We start from the raw sequence: 16,055 nt of genomic DNA, 5'->3' as shown, positions 1-16,055 counted from the left end.
GTCACTGATTGAACATACTAAAGAGTGGAGGTAGTCACTGCTATAACAGACTAAAGATTGGAGGTTCAGTTGAAGTCGGACGTTTACATACACCTTAGCCAAATACATTTAAACTCGTTTTTCCACAATTCCTGACATTTAATCCTAGTAAAAATTCCCTGTCTTAGGTCAGTTAGGATCACTACTTTATTTTAACAATGTGAAATGTTAAAATAATAGTAGAGAGAATGATTTATTTCAGCTTTTATTTCTTTCATCACATTCCCAGTTGGTCAGCAGTTTACTCACTCTCAATTCGTATTTGGTTGCATTGCCTTTAAATTGTTTAACATGGGTCAAACTTTTCGGATAGCCAGCCTTACACAAGCTTCCCACAATAAGTTGGGTGAGTTTTGGACCGTTCCTCCTGACAGAGCAGGTTTAACGGAATCAGGTTTGTAGGCCTCCTTGCCCGCACACACATTTTCAGTTCTGTCCACACATTTTCTATAGGACTGAGGTCAGGGCTTTGTGATGGCCACTCCAATACCTTGACTTTGTTGTCCTTAAGCAATTTTCCCACAACTTTGGAAGTATGCTTGGGGTCATTGTCCTTTTGGAAGACCCATTTGCGACCAAGCTTTAACTTCCTGACTGATGTCTTGAGATGTTGCTTCAATATATCCACATCATTGTCCTGCCTCATGATGCCATCTATTTTGTGAAGCACCCCCACAACATGATGCTGCCACCCCCGTGCTTCACAGTTGGTATGGTGTTCTTCGGCTTGCAAGCCTCCCCCTTTTTCTTCCAAACATAACTATGGTCATTATTGCCAAACTGTTCTATATTTGTTTCATCAGACCACAGGACATTTCTCAAAAAAGTATGACCTTTGTCCCCATGTGCAGTTGCAAACTGTAGTCAGGCTTTTTTATGGTGGTTTTGGACCAGTGGCTTCTTCCTTGCTGAGCGGCCTTTCAGGTTATGTCAATAGAGGACTCGTTTTACTGTGGATATAGATACTTTTGTACCTGTTTCCTCCAGCATCTTCACAATGTCCTTTGCTGTTGTTCTGGGATTGATTTGCACTTTTCACACCATCTCTAGGAGACAGAACGCGTTTCCTTCCTGAGCGGTATGACGGCTGCGTGGTCCCATGGTGTTTATACTTGCGTACTATTGTTTGTACAGAAGAACGTGTTACCTTCAGGCGTTTGGAAATTGCTCCCAAGGATGAACCAGACTTGTGGAGGTCTACAATTTTTTACTGAGGTCTTGGCTGATTTCTTTTGACTTTCCCATGAGGTCAAGCAAAGAGGCACTGAGTTTGAAGGTAGGCCTTGAAATACATCCACAGGTACACCTCCAATTGACTCAAATTATGTCAATTAGCCTACCAGAAGCTTCTAAAGCCATTGCATAATTTTCTGGATTTTTCCAAGCTGTTTAAAGGCACAGTCAACTTAGTGTATGTAAACTTCTGACCCATTGTAATTGTGATACTGTGAATAATAAGAATTGAAAAAATGTGTCTGTAAAGAATTGTTTGAAAAATTACTTGTGTCATGCACTAAGTAGATGTCCTAACCGACTTTCCAGAACTGTAGTTTGTTAACAAGAAATTTGTGGAGTGGTTGAAAAACAAGTTTTAATGACTCCAACCAAAGTGTATGTAAACTTCCGACTTCAACTGTATATATATTTTTGGACACACATACACACACACACACACACACACACACACACACACACACACACACACACACACACACACACACACACACACACACACACACACACACACACACACACACACATATTTAACCCCTTATGCTTTGGAGCAAAAAACTACCTCAATACTCCCATTAGTTTGTATTTGTTAACTTCAGACTAGTCCCGTGACACTTGTTGGGGCCATCGACCAAAACGGAGAACACCATTGTGTTCTTGAGTCTCCCCTTTCCATAATATTTTGTAGGCCAAACCGGACACTACAGATGTTTTTGTGAGAAGACTGATTTTCTGGATGTCTCATAGTCTGACAAACATTGCTGTAGCTCGGCCAACTTCCAATGCAAAAAACCTGATATCTCCAGTTTAAACTGACAGATTTTGATGGGGATTTCTAAAATTATGTTACTTTGATTGACGCACATGTGCATCGATAGATTCCTAATTAAATAAAGGTTGAAAAAAAATTCTAAGGTAATGTTGGATGTTTTTCATCCTAATCAGACCGGTTTTTTCATGGACGATACATTGGAGATAATATAAGTACTGGAAACAATAGAACACTATGAAAATCTGGGAAACCAGGCCAGATCGTCATAGCTGACTTTGAAAAGGCTTTTGATAAAGTACAACTGGAATTTATATTTTAATGCCTGGAATATGTCAATTTTGGAGAATCTCTCATACAATGGTTTATAGTTATTTATAATAATCCTAGGTGTTAAATAGTTTTAAAAAATGGCTACTTCTCAGAAAGTATTAAACTGTCAAGAGGAGTAAAACAAGGTTGTCCACTATCGGCATATCTATTTATTATGGCCATCGAAATGTTAGCTATTAAAATCTGATCCAACAATAATATCAAGGGGCTAGAAATCCAGGGCTTAAAAAGAAAGGTGTTATTGTACGCAGATGATTCAGGTTTTCTTTTAAATCCACAATTTGGATTCATCAACAACCTCAGAGAGGACCTAGATACTTTTTACAACCAATTTTAGTGTACTATATTACGTATTGGATCACAAAAAATACAACTTTTACATTACCGTGTAGTTTACCAATAAAATTGTCTGATGGTGAAGTGGACATACTCGGTATTCCTATCTTGAAAGAAAGAAATTATCTCACTGCAATCATTTTAATAGAAAGTTAGCAAAAATAGATAAGATCTTGCTAGCATGGAAAGGAAAATGCCTGTCTATTTTTTTTTAAATCCCCTTGACTAACTCTTTTGTCATATCCCAGAATACCTATTTGCTTATGGCCTACCCTACACCTGGCGAACCATAAGCCAAACAAAATTAAATGGGCCTATTTATATAATTAATATGAATTCGGAAGGCAGAAATTATGAAATATTAAAGCACTGGACCTCTCACTAAAGGCTTCAGTCATACAAAAGTTATTCTTAAATCCGAATTGATTCTCTAGCAGATTAGTAAGAATATCCCACCCCTTGTTCAAGAATGGCCTTTTCCCCTTTATTCAGATTACCTCTCACGTTTGGTTATTTTATAATATAATATTGCTTTTTTTAAAACAAGCCATTGAAAGTTGGTTGCAATTTCAGTTTAATCCACCAGAAAAGACAGAACAAATATTACAACAAATACTACGGTTAAACTCAAATATACTAATTGCTAAAAAAAATTAAAGGCCAAATTGGTTAAAGAAAATTGTGATAAAAAAAGTATACAAGTTTCATTTAAGGTCCAAAAAATACATTAATATATAAAATAAAACGATTAACTTCTTGTGACTCTAATACTTATTCAAACCTTTTTCATTAGGGACCCAATGTTCACTCTGACAGAGCTCTAGAGTTCCTCTGTGGAGATGGGAGAACCTTCCAGAAGGACAACCATCTCTGCAGCACTCCACCAATCAGGCCTTTAAGGTAGAGTGGCCAGATTGAAGCCACTCCTCAGTAAAAGGCACATGACAGACTGCTTGGAGTTTGCCAAAAGGCACCTAAGAACTCTCATACCATGAGAAACAAGATTCTCTGGTCTGATGAAACCAAGATTGAACACATTGGCCTCAATGCCAAGCATCGGGGGACACCTTGCACCATCCCTACGGTGAAGCATGGTTGTGGAAGCATCATGCTGTGGGGATGTTTTTCAGTGGCAGGGACGGGGAGACTAGTCAGGATCGAGGCAAAGATGAACGGAGGCTGTAATCGCTGCCAAAGGTGCTTCAACAAAGTACTGAGTAAAGGGTCTGAATACTTATGTAAATGTAATATTTACATTTTTGGTTTTTAATACATTTGCATACATTTATAAAAACCTGTTTTTCCTTTGTCATTATGGGGTATTGTGTGTAGATTGATGAGGAAAAAAAACATTTAATCAATTTTAGAATAAGGCTGTAACTTAACAAAATGTTGAAAACGTCTAGAGGTCTGAATACTTTCTGAATGCACTGTATCTGCATTTACAGTATTAAGCAGCACCGTGATGTAGAAAACACAAACCTGTCTGCCAAACAAAGAAATGTGATATTCTTAGAGAGCTCAAGGGGACATCAGTGAAGGATTGGGCCTAGAAGTGTGTGTGTGTCAGACTAAGGGTCAGCTAATTCAGGACCAAAGACTCTGTGTGTCCAGTCTGTCAGTGTCTAGACCAAACCCTGCTGTGTTTTCTCAGATGTGAGTCGTTATTAAACTTTTACTTAAACAAACACCCCGAGATGAGGGACCCTGTGAGAGCTCGCTACTGGACAAGTGTGTGTGTGTGTGTGTGTGTGTGTGTGTGTGTGTGTGTGTGTGTGTGTGTGTGTGTGTGTGTGTGTGTGTGTGTGTGTGTGTGTGTGTGTGTGTGCTATACATGGATCCATGCATCCAGTTGTGTGTGTGTGTGTGTGTGTGTGTGTATGTGTGGGATTTATTGGGGCTGGTGTGGGTGCTTGTTAGCTAAAATAATCTGGATTTATCGGTGTCTATCTGCTTTAAGGGACAGTCTTATCCCGGAGAGACAGAGCTGAGCTAATTGAGTTTGGTCATTACTGCTGCGTTGCTCTGTCAAGAGCTAATTCAGCTAGCGATCCATCACAACACACACAGCAGCACTCTCTGCTACAAATATTTAGTGAATATGTGTGTCTGTTTCTGAGCATTTCTGTCTCTCTCTCTCTCTCTCTCTGTGTGTGTGTGTGTGTGTGTGTGTGTGTGTGTGTGTGTGTGTGTGTGTGTGTGTGTGTGTGTGTGTGTGTGTGTGTGTGTGTGATGAACTCAGAATGCAAATTATAGAAGCTATCCTTCTAGAGAGAGAGACGGACAGAGACAGACGGAGAAGAAGAGGCAGATATAGAGAGGGAGAGAAGCAGAGAGAGATGGAGAAAAGTCTGCCTCAGTGGTAAAATAGGTCAGGTCTGTCTGTGAGTCTCTGATCCCTAGGACACAATCACTACTCCCTGGAGAGACCTCTACACTGTACAGCATAGGGAGGGAGAGAGAAGGGAGAGATCAAGAAGGGAGGTAGAGAGTGAAAGAGAGAGAAGTAGACATTGTGTGAGAGAGCAGTTCTAGAGCAGTCACGTAGACAGATGGAGAATCCAAATTGCATACTCCTCCCGTCCCCTCCCCTCTGATCATCTCCTCCAATGGGGTTTGAGAAGGAGGCGAGGAGAGGGGATGTGAGGAGAATGCAATTGAGAATCTCCCACAGAATGGAATGGATTGGAATGAAAGATACAGGCTTTTCTGATTCATATGAATCCGTCTGAGATGGAGAGAGGCATGTACAGTAGCGTGCATGGTCCTCTTTGAGGAGAGGAAAGGGTTCTTCTCATTATGTCACCTGTAACCACATCTCGTGAATGATGACTTTTTAACTCACGTCCTCACGTTCCTCCTGTAGAACACAACTTTCTCTAGAAGCCATGCAGTCTTCCTGAAGTGTGGCCTTGCTTGGCTCCATTACCTTGTTTGTTCTGTTCCATTGTGTGGACCTGAGTCCCCACCAGACCGTCTATCTACCTGCCTGCATGGCCACTGATTGAGCGAAGGTCAACAGCAGTTCTGGAATAGCAGCTTATCCATCACGTGGGTCACGCTGAAATTATTCCCCTGGGGCTCTGCAAGGTGGCAGGGTTCCACTTCCTGTCTTTGTCAGCGGGTTCCTGGCTGGGGAAGAGAATCCCTGCAGGCCCAGGGACCGAACATAAAATGGTCTTAACACGGCTCTCTCTGGGCGCTACCTGGTCTAGCATGGCGCCACTCTGTGTCCTGGGTGTGTTTGTGTGTGTTGATTCAGGTCGTTATGTGGATGAAATGTATTGGTGTGGTTATGTTAGCCTGCAACTATGATATGATCTCAGTGTACAGTGACATGTGTCGCCATTCAGGGTTTGTGTGTGCATGTGTGTGTGTCTCTCTGTTTGGATGACTAGGACACACACACAAACACACACGACTGGTGCTCCCCTGTCAGAGGTACAGATTGCAAATTGAATCTCTCTCAGCTCCTACTGTGGGTAACCTTTATCATGCAGAGGAGAAACACAGAAAGCCAGCTGGGAGACACCTTGATTTCATTCTTCTATGGAGACACAAGGACAGCAGGACCAGGTGGGGAACAGGAGGGAGGAAGAGATGTAGAATGAAAGAGCGGTTGGGGGGTGGGGGGTTTGCGGATCGAGAGAGGGAGAAGTAAGAAGAGAACAAGAGAGGGAGAAGTGGCTCAGCATGACATGGTGGTCTCAACAGTAAATAACGTCTGTGGCTGTGTTTCTGTTGTGACAGCAGCCAGGCAGCAGGGAATACAGGAGTACTGGAGTTAAAATCGATACACCACCTAGGCCTTGTCTAGCTTCACACCAGAAATCCATAGTGCTATTTTAAATTATGATTATGAATATGTTTCTGTGTTATTCCTCATGTTCTCTCACTGCCAAGGGGAAGAAGAATAATGAAAGTAAATCAAAGGTGCAGCAAAACAAAGAATGAGGTGAAGGCTAGAGAGGCTAGGGAGCAGGCCAAATAATGTTGTTTTATGATTGCTATTATTGAATGTTCTTTACCTTGTTTTTCTTCTCTGCCTCTGGAGAGATTTGGGGCTTGACTTTAAGGTTGTTTTACGGATGGAGAGATGAGAGGAGGAGGGATGAGAGGAGGAGGGAGGGAGGATTCAATGTTTTCATCTACCTTTCCGGTGGTAATGAATTCATCACCTCCCGTGGCTCACTCACTAATCTCCTGGAGGAGTCTCCACCCAGGTCTCCTGATAATGAGTCACACACACAGACACACACACACACACACACACACACACACACGCACGCACGCACGCACGCACGCACACGCACACGCACACGCACACGCACGAACACATGCGCCCACACACACACACGCACACACACACACACACACACACACACACACACACACACACGCACGCACGCACGCACGCACGCACGCACACGCATGAACACATGCGCCCACACACACACACGTACGCACGTACACACGTACGCGAGCACACACACACGCGCACACTCTCTCTCTCTCTCGCTCTCTCTCTCCCCTCTGTCGTCCCCAAGGAGGCCCCCTCGTCTCACCCACCTCCCCTCCACCCCTTCTGTCCTCTTAAAGTTTACTGTCACATCATAACAAATCAGCATTATGAGACATAACACCCTTCACATAGTTATACACAGCACAGCAATATCACTGATGAATTGGGATTACACATGAGGTGATGTTGGACATGCATGTCTAAACATGACTAGCAGATAATACTGCACATCTGGTGCTGCTGCTGTTAGGAACACCTAGACTCTAGGTCCTAATAGTGAAATATCCATCTAACCTTACATCACTCCCATACTATAAACATGTTCTGTGTGTGTAGGGACGTGTGTGCGAGCTTGCGTGTGTGGGTGTAAGTGATAGTGTTGCATTAGTGTTAAGCGGGGCTCTGTGATACGGCTGTGGGAATGCCTGAGGAAGGAGACAGCTGAGTACTCCATTTGACAGATGGCTCAGCTCTCTAGAGAACTGAATGAAATAGTTGACATTGCTGGGATAGGGAATTTTGACGGCCTCTCCCTCACCCCTCCGCCCTCCCCCTTTCCTAACTGTCAGCTGTACACTGGTATGTCACAGTACATAAACACATACTAGCTGTATTGTCTCTTATCGACACTTAATGGTAGACCCACTGCAGTCATGTCAGTGATAACTGCTACAAGCTCTGCTAATGTGCTGCGATAAAAACCTTTGAAACCTCTGTATGACCAGTGCAAACACACCCAGGTCAGCGCTGCAACCAATGTTCTACAAGCATGCACATAGACACACTTCCACAGGCCTGCACTTTCTCCACAGTTATGAGGCAGCATCTGAGAGAGTGTGGAGATGACCCAGCAGCCTAGTTAGATGGAGTAGAGAAGCAACTGTTGAGACTGAGGCAGCAGTAGGTCTTATTTATTATAAACAGTACAGGTGATAAGAAGATAGGATCAAGAGGTTATTTACATTTTTACATTTTAGTCATATAGCAGATGCTCTTATCCAGAGCGACTTACAGTAGTGAATGCATACATTTCATACATATATACATTTTTTTTCCGTATTGGTCCCCCGTGGGAATCGAACCCACAACCCTGGCGTTGCAAACACCATGCTTTACCAACTGAGCCACACGGGACCGTACATTTACCAAATGTACACATGATGAAAAATGAAGGCAAAAATACTTCACTTGAACAAATTATAAAATTGCCTCACAACAGCACTTCCTGAATGAGGAGAACGGACATCCTAAAAGGACTTGCCCTAATGAGAGGCACGCATGCAATCGTGTTAAAGCCATGAATTTACCGGCACACACTCCACCATGTGGCCAGTTCACAGTGACAGGGGTGATGAGTAGAACAGGTTGGCAATACCAATCAAAAGAAATACAAACGCTGAACATTTCAAAATAGGATGATGATTTTCAGAACCCAACTAGCATTTGCTGTTGCATTCGGAAACTATTCAGAGCCCCTTGACCTTTTCGTTGTTACGATAGAGCCTTATTCTAAAATTGATTACATTGTTTTTTTCCCTCATCAATCTACACACAATACCCCATAATGACAAAGCAAAGAAACTGAAATATGACATTTACATTCTTCTCTGCAGATCCTCAAGCTCTGTCAGGTTGGATGGGGAGCGTTGCTGCACAGCTATTTTCAGGTCTCTTGAGATATGTTTGATCGGGTTCAAGTCCAAGCTCTGGCTGGACCATTCAAGGACATTCAGAGACTTGTCCCGAAGCCACTCCTGCGTTATCTTGGCTGTGTGCTTAGGGTCGTTGTCCTGTTGGAAGGTGAACCTTCGCCCCAGTCTGAGGTCCTGAGTGCTCTGTAGCAGGTTTTCATCAAGGATCTCTCTGTACTTTGCTCCGTTCATCTTTTCCTCGACCCTGACTAGATGAAAAACATCCCCACAGCATGATGCTTCCACCACCATGCTTCACCGTAGGGATGGTGCAAGGTGTCCTCCAGACGTGATGCTTGGCATTCAGGCCAAAGAGTTCAATCTTGGTTTCATCAGACCAGAGAATCTTGTTTCTTATGGTATGAGAGTCTTTAGGTGCCTTTTGTCAAACTCCAAGCAGGCTGTCATGTGCCTTTTACTGAGGAGTGTCTTCAATATGGCCACTCTACCTTAAAGACTTGATTGGTAGAGTGCTGCAGACATGGTTGTCCTTCTGGAAGGTTCTCCCATCTCCACAGAGGAACTCTAGAGCTCTGTCAGAGTGAACATTGGGTTCTTGGTCAGTTCCCTGACCAAGGCCCTTCTCCACCGATTGCGCAGTTTGGCCGGGCGGCCAGAGTCTTGGTGGTTCCAAACTTCTTCCATTTAAGAATGATGGAAGCCACAGTGTTCTGCTGCAGACATTTTTTGGTACCCTTCCCCAGATCTGTGCCTCGACACAATCCTGTATCGGAGCTCTACGGACAATTCCTTCGACCTCATGGCTTGGATGTTGCTCTGACATGCACTGTGAACTGTGGGACCTTATATAGACAGGTGTATGCCATTCCAAATCATGTCCAATCAATTGAATTTACCAAGGTGGACTACAATGAAGTTGTAGAAACATCTTAAGGAGGATCAATGGAAACAGGATGTACCTGTTTATGTAAATAAGGTATTTCTGATTTCGATTTTTAATAAAGTTGCAAAGATTTCTAAAAACCTGTTTTCGCTTTGTCATTATGGGATATTGTGTGTATATTGCTGAGGATTTCTATTAAATCAATTTTAGAATAAGGCTGTAACGTAACAAAATGTGGAAAAGTCAAGGGATCTGAACACTTTCTGAAGGCACTGTCCAATCAGTTGAATTAACCACAGGTGGACTCCAATCAAGTTGTAAAAACATCTCAAGGATGATCAATGGAAACAGGACGCACCTGAGCTCAATTTCAATACTCATAGCAATACTTACGTAAATAATATCAAAAACCTGTTTTCGCTTTGTCATTGTTGGGTTTTGTGTGTAGATTGATGAGGGAAAAAAAATATGTAATCAATTTTAGAATAAGGCTGTAACGTAACAAAAATGGAAAAAGTCAAGGGGTCTGAAAACTTTCCAAATTCACTGTAAACATCCATTCAGTTAGCATCAAATACCTTTTACCCAAAGAGAATGAAAGGGGGGATAGAGGGAAAGGGAAGAGGTTGAGTAACAAGGATGAGTTGTGTGTGGTGTGCATGTGTGTGCGTGTGTCTATATAACAGTGATAACTCAACCTTGACAAGCCGTGATGGTATCTATAATTGATGGAGCTCAATAGCTGCCACTTCAATTTTCTTTTGCAATAAAACCAAAATCTACTTTTTCTCATCTCTCACATACCTCAACTGAAATTGCAGTATTGGATTTTGACATGGTTCACAAGCTTGTCAGCCAATACATTTCACTCTCTCGCTGTCTATCTTTCTATCTCTCTTTCTTTTCTGTCTTTGTTTATCCTTCCATGTCTCCCTCCGCCCTGTCTCCCTCCCTGCTGTCTCCCTCCCTGCTGTCTCCCTCCTCCGTCTCCCTCCTCCCTGTCTCCCTCAGCCCTGTCCTCCTCAGCTCTGTCTCCCTCATCCATGTCTCCCTCCCCCTGTCTTCCTCCCCCCTGTCTCCCTCAGCCCTGTCCCCCTCAGCTCTGTCTCCCTCATCCATGTCTCCCTCCTTCCTGTCTCCCTCCCCCGTCTCCCTCCCCCCTGTCTCCCTCCCCCCTGTCTCCCTCCTCCTGTCTCCCTCCTCCCTGTCTCCCTCAGCTCTGTCTCCCTCATCCATGTCTCCCTCCTTCTGTCTCCCTCATCCGTGTCTCCCTCCTCCCTGTCTTCCTCCCCCTGTCTCCCTCAGCCCTGTCTCCCTCAGCTCCTCCCCCTGTCTCCCTCCTCCTTGTCTCCCTCAGCCCCTGTCTCCCTCATCCATGTCTCCCTCCGCCGTGTCTCCCTCCTCCGTGTCTCCCTCCTCCCTGTCTCCCTCCTCCCTGTCTTCCTCCCCCCTGTCTCCCTCAGCCCTGTCTCCCTCCTCCGTGTCTCCCTCCTCCCTGTCTCCCTCCTCCCTGTCTTCCTCCCCCCTGTCTCCCTCAGCCCTGTCTCCCTCATCCATGTCTCCCTCCTCCCTGTCTTCCTCCCCCCTGTCTCCCTCAGCCCTGTCTCCCTCCTCCGTGTCTCCCTCCTCCGTGTCTCTCTCCTTCCTGTCTCCCTCCTCCGTGTCTCCCTCCTCCGTGTCTCCCTCCTCCCTGTCTCCCTCAGCCCTGTCTCCCTCATCCATGTTTCCCTCCTTCCTGTCTCCCTCCTTCCTGTCTCCCTCCTTCCTGTCTCCCTCCTCCGTGTCTCCCTCCTCCGTGTCTCCCTCCTCCCTGTCTCCCTCAGCCCTGTCTCCCTCATCCATGTTTCCCTCCTTCCTGTCTCCCTCCTTCCTGTCTCCCTCCTTCCTGTCTCCCTCCTCCGTGTCTCCCTCCTCCCTGTCTCCCTCCTCCCTACATCCATCTCACTTTCTTTCTTAAGCTCCCCTCATGGAAAACTACATGAATTTCACATGTGAACACATGGGAAGTGTTCCAAAAACACGTTTTCATGTGATCACACGTGATCTTCTGTGAAGTTAATGTGATAACATGACAACATGTAAAGCAACATGTGATAACCTGAAACTACACCTGAGAAAGTGTTCCAAAACACATGTTTTCACATTATTCCACAAGTGAAATCATGTGATTTTCCACATGTGAAATCATGTGTTTTTTCTGTAAGGGCATTGACACAGGGATACAGGGGCTTTGGATGAATGACTTTAGGAAGCCATACAGTAAACATCAGCCAGGCCCTCTTAGCTTTAGTGCACTTCAACTTTGTATACTTACTTTGAATGATGAGTGGAATCAATTACTATGTTCCTTCAATGGCTAGTTTCACTCAGAAACACATTCCTAGCTGTTTAATCATGTTATACTTCTCCCCTCCTTCAATGGGCTTCTGATAATCAAAAGTGATATAGTGATGTTTCGTTGTTTATACTTATACTGTTTATACTTTGTGCGGCTTGAAGATGTTTCTTGAATGAGCACATTCAGATCATTGCTTGTACAAGTTCTAAGTGAGCAATTATACGTTTCCATGAACTTCTTAGTTCACTGGCTCAGTAGAGAGTTGGGTTTCCAGCAGCTGGCTCAGCCATCAATGAGATTTAAAAGAAAAGGAGGAGAAAGGAGGGAGAGCAACTCTTGATCCCAGCACACAGCAGAAATAGATTAGTAACCAAATAGGAGAACTCTGCCAGCCATGACCACAATCATTGAGGTTTTTCTAAGCGTGTTCAATCTTTGTGAACATGCCCGCACGAACACACACACACACTTTAAGCTCCTCCTCCTTCTCTCCATTCCATATTGATTCAGTCAAGTACAGCTTCATCAGGATTCTCCCACTCACCTCCCAGATTGCCCTCAGCCTGCTGAGGATTCTGGGGGAGTATATTAAAGGCTGCTAGCTCAGGGTTTACATGTAAAGTGTTCTGATATTTCACTTTTAGCTGTCAGGAACCCAGAAACGTGATTGGTGGTTAAACTAACTGAGACTTGTATTGGTATTTGAACACATTATGAAAGAAAATCAGACTTTTAACTCAGATGTGCAATCCTCTCTCTCTCTCTCTCTCTCTCTCTCTCTCTCTCTCTCTCTCTCTCTCTCTCTCTCTCTCTCTCTCTCTCTCTCTGTGTGTGTGTGTGATGGGAGGCTCTATCAGGGTTCTATATATAGGTGTCTGTGTTGGTGAATTCTGCATCTTTTATTTTGTTTCAACATCCTTTTAGCTTTCACATCCTCTGGGCTAAAGATTTACAGAGACGATAAGTCAATACTTTCCCCAAATACAGTTGAAGTCGGAAGTTTACATACACTTAGGTTGGAGTCATTAAAACTCGTTTTTCAACCACTGCACAAATTTCATGTTAACAAACTACAGTTTTGGCAAGTCGGTTAGGACATCTACTTTGTGCATGACACAAGTACATTTTACAACAATTGTTTACAGACAGATTATTTAACTTATAATTCACTGTATCACAATTCCAGTGGGTCAGAAGGTGACATACACTAAGTTGACTGTGCCTTTAAACAGCTTGGAAAATTTCAGAAAATTATGTCATGGCTTTAGAAGCTCTTGATAGGCTAATTGCATAATTTGAGTCAATTGGAGGTGTACCTGTGGATGTATTTCAAGGCCTACCTTCAAACTCAGTGCCTCTTTGCTTGACCTCATGGGAAAATCAAAAGAAATAAGCAATTTCCAAAGACCTGAAGGTACCACGTTCATCTGTACAAACAATAGTACGCAAGTATAAACACCTTGGGACCACGCAGCTGTCATAGCGCTCAGGAAGGAGACGCGTTCTGTCTCCTAGAGATGAACGTACTTTGGTGCGAAAAGTGCAAATCAATCCCAGAACAACAGCAAAGGACGTTGTGAAGATGCTGGAGGAAACAGGTACAAAAGTATCTATATCCACAGTAAAACGAGTCCTATATCGACATAACCTGAAAGGCTGCTCAGCAAGGAAGAAGCCACTGCTCCAAAACCGCCATAAAAAAGACAGACTAAGGTTTGCAACTGCACATGGGACAACGATCGTACTTTTTGGAGAAATGTCCTCTGGTCTGATGAAACAAAAATAGAACTGTTTGGCCATAATGACCATCGTTATGTTTTGAGGAAAAAGGGGGAGGCTTGCTAGCTGACGAACACCATCCCAACCGTGAAGCAGCATCATGTTGTGGGGGTGCTTTGCTGCAGGAGGGACTGGTGCACTTCACAAAATAGATGACATGATGAGGCAGGAAAATTATGTGGATATATTGAAGAAACATCTCAAGACATCAGTCAGGAAATTAAAGCTTGGTTGTAAATGGGTCTTCCACATGGACAATGACCCCAAGTTAAGGACAACAAAGTCAAGGTATTGGAGTGGCCCACAAAGCCCTGACCTCATTCCTATAGAAAATGTGTGGGCAGAACTGAAAAAGCGTGTGCGAGCAAGGAGGCCTACAAACCTGATTCATTTGCACCAGCTCTGTCAGGAGGAATGGGCCAAAATTCACCCAACTTATTGTGGGAAGCTTGTGGAAGGCTACCCGAAACATTTGACCCAAGTTAAACAATTTAAAGGCAATGCTACCAAATACTAATTGAGTGTATGTAAACTTCTGATCCACTGGGAATTTAATGAAAGAAATAAAAGCTGAAATAAATCATTCTCTCTACTATTATTCTGAAATTTCACATTCTTAAAATAAAGTGGTGATCCTAACTGACCTAAGACAGGGAATTTTTACTAGGATTAAATGTCAGGAGTTGTGAAAAACTGAGTTTAAATGTATTAAGCTAAGGTGTATGTAAACTTCCGACTTCAACTGTATGTCATAAAGTGCCAGAGAGACAGAAAGCATGAGCAGGAGGGAGAGCGTCCCATGGGACAGGAGGGAAGGGACTAGCCACAAGCCAAAATACACAGTCTGATAGTCATAAGGCACTGATAGCTCATCACACTATAAACACAACATGCCTCCTACTCATTCACACGTAAAGAGACACAAACACACATTCTTGCAGAGAGCCACACACAGAGGCATGCTCCATGCTCTCTCTAAGAATCTCATTTAATAGCATTACTTAAAGGAAAATTCCACCCAAAACTATATTTTGGTATTTAATACTTTGTCATCTTTGTTTCCCTGCGTTTGCACCAGAAGATCGGGGAAGTGGACAAGTTCTCCCTGGAGATCATTCTTGAAAAGCGAAAATGTATTCTGGAAAGCCTGGACTGCTGTTATCATTTTCTCCCGTCCCTGCAGCTTAACATTCAGTTGATTAAAGTGTGATGGAATGTCTGTCAATAATGCAACTGTTTCCATCTTCTCCTCATCTTCCAAAAACTCAGAAAACCGAGTTGCCTTGTCACTCTTTTGCTCTGATAAGAAAGCTTTGATTTGGTTCTGAATGGCCGAAAAGCGTTCCAAAACCCTGCCTTTGCTGAGCCATCTGACGTTGTTGTGCAGTAGTAACTCAGCAAAACTGGCATTGGCCTCTGTCAGAATGCCTCGTAGCAGCCGGGGTTGTGGGGATGATGTAGCTCTCAAAAGGTTGGTCAGTTTCATCATCATTGTCATGACCTCAGAATACAATTTTCCCAGACTGGCACCCAGGACAGATTGATGGATGATGCTGATATATGATGTCAGGTCAGAGTGGTCCTCTTTCAAATGTGAACCCTCCATTGCACGTTTTTGGGCTGTCAGGGAATTGACAAGGACTTTGGTGAACCTTTCATATTGGGATTTGATTTGATTAATCTTGTTTGTTCTCACCTCCGTGTTTCCGTCTGATCCAATTTACTATGCCTGGTCTCATAATGGCGCTGAACATGGGCACTTTTCACGAGAGCTACGGACTCACTGCATATCAGACACATTGGTTTTGTGCTAGTTACGGGGAGAATGAATAAATACTGTTCCGTCCACTCGTCTTTGAATATACAGTTTTCAGATTAAACTTTTCTTTTTTTTGAACAAGCCATATTTACGAAGATGATGGTAACTAAGCTCCTTCTATCTGTGATATTTACAGTTGATCCGCGGTCAAATCTTTCTGTTTCTTTCCGCCTGCTTAGGAAAAAGCAGAGGGAGCACACCCCTATCCACATTGATGGGACCGCATTGGAGAAGGTGAAAAGCTTTAAGTTCCTTGGTGTACACATCACTGACGATCTGAAATGGCCCACCCACACAGACAGTGTAGTGAAGAAGACGCAACAGCGCCTCTTCAACCTCTGGAGGCTAAAGA

The sequence above is a fragment of the Salmo salar genome, chromosome ssa20, assembly GCF_905237065.1.
Source record: "Salmo salar chromosome ssa20, Ssal_v3.1, whole genome shotgun sequence".
NCBI classification, from domain to species: Eukaryota; Metazoa; Chordata; class Actinopteri; order Salmoniformes; family Salmonidae; genus Salmo; species Salmo salar.
The sequence above is the reverse complement of the archived record's forward strand: the minus strand, read 5'-3'. Positions refer to the sequence as shown.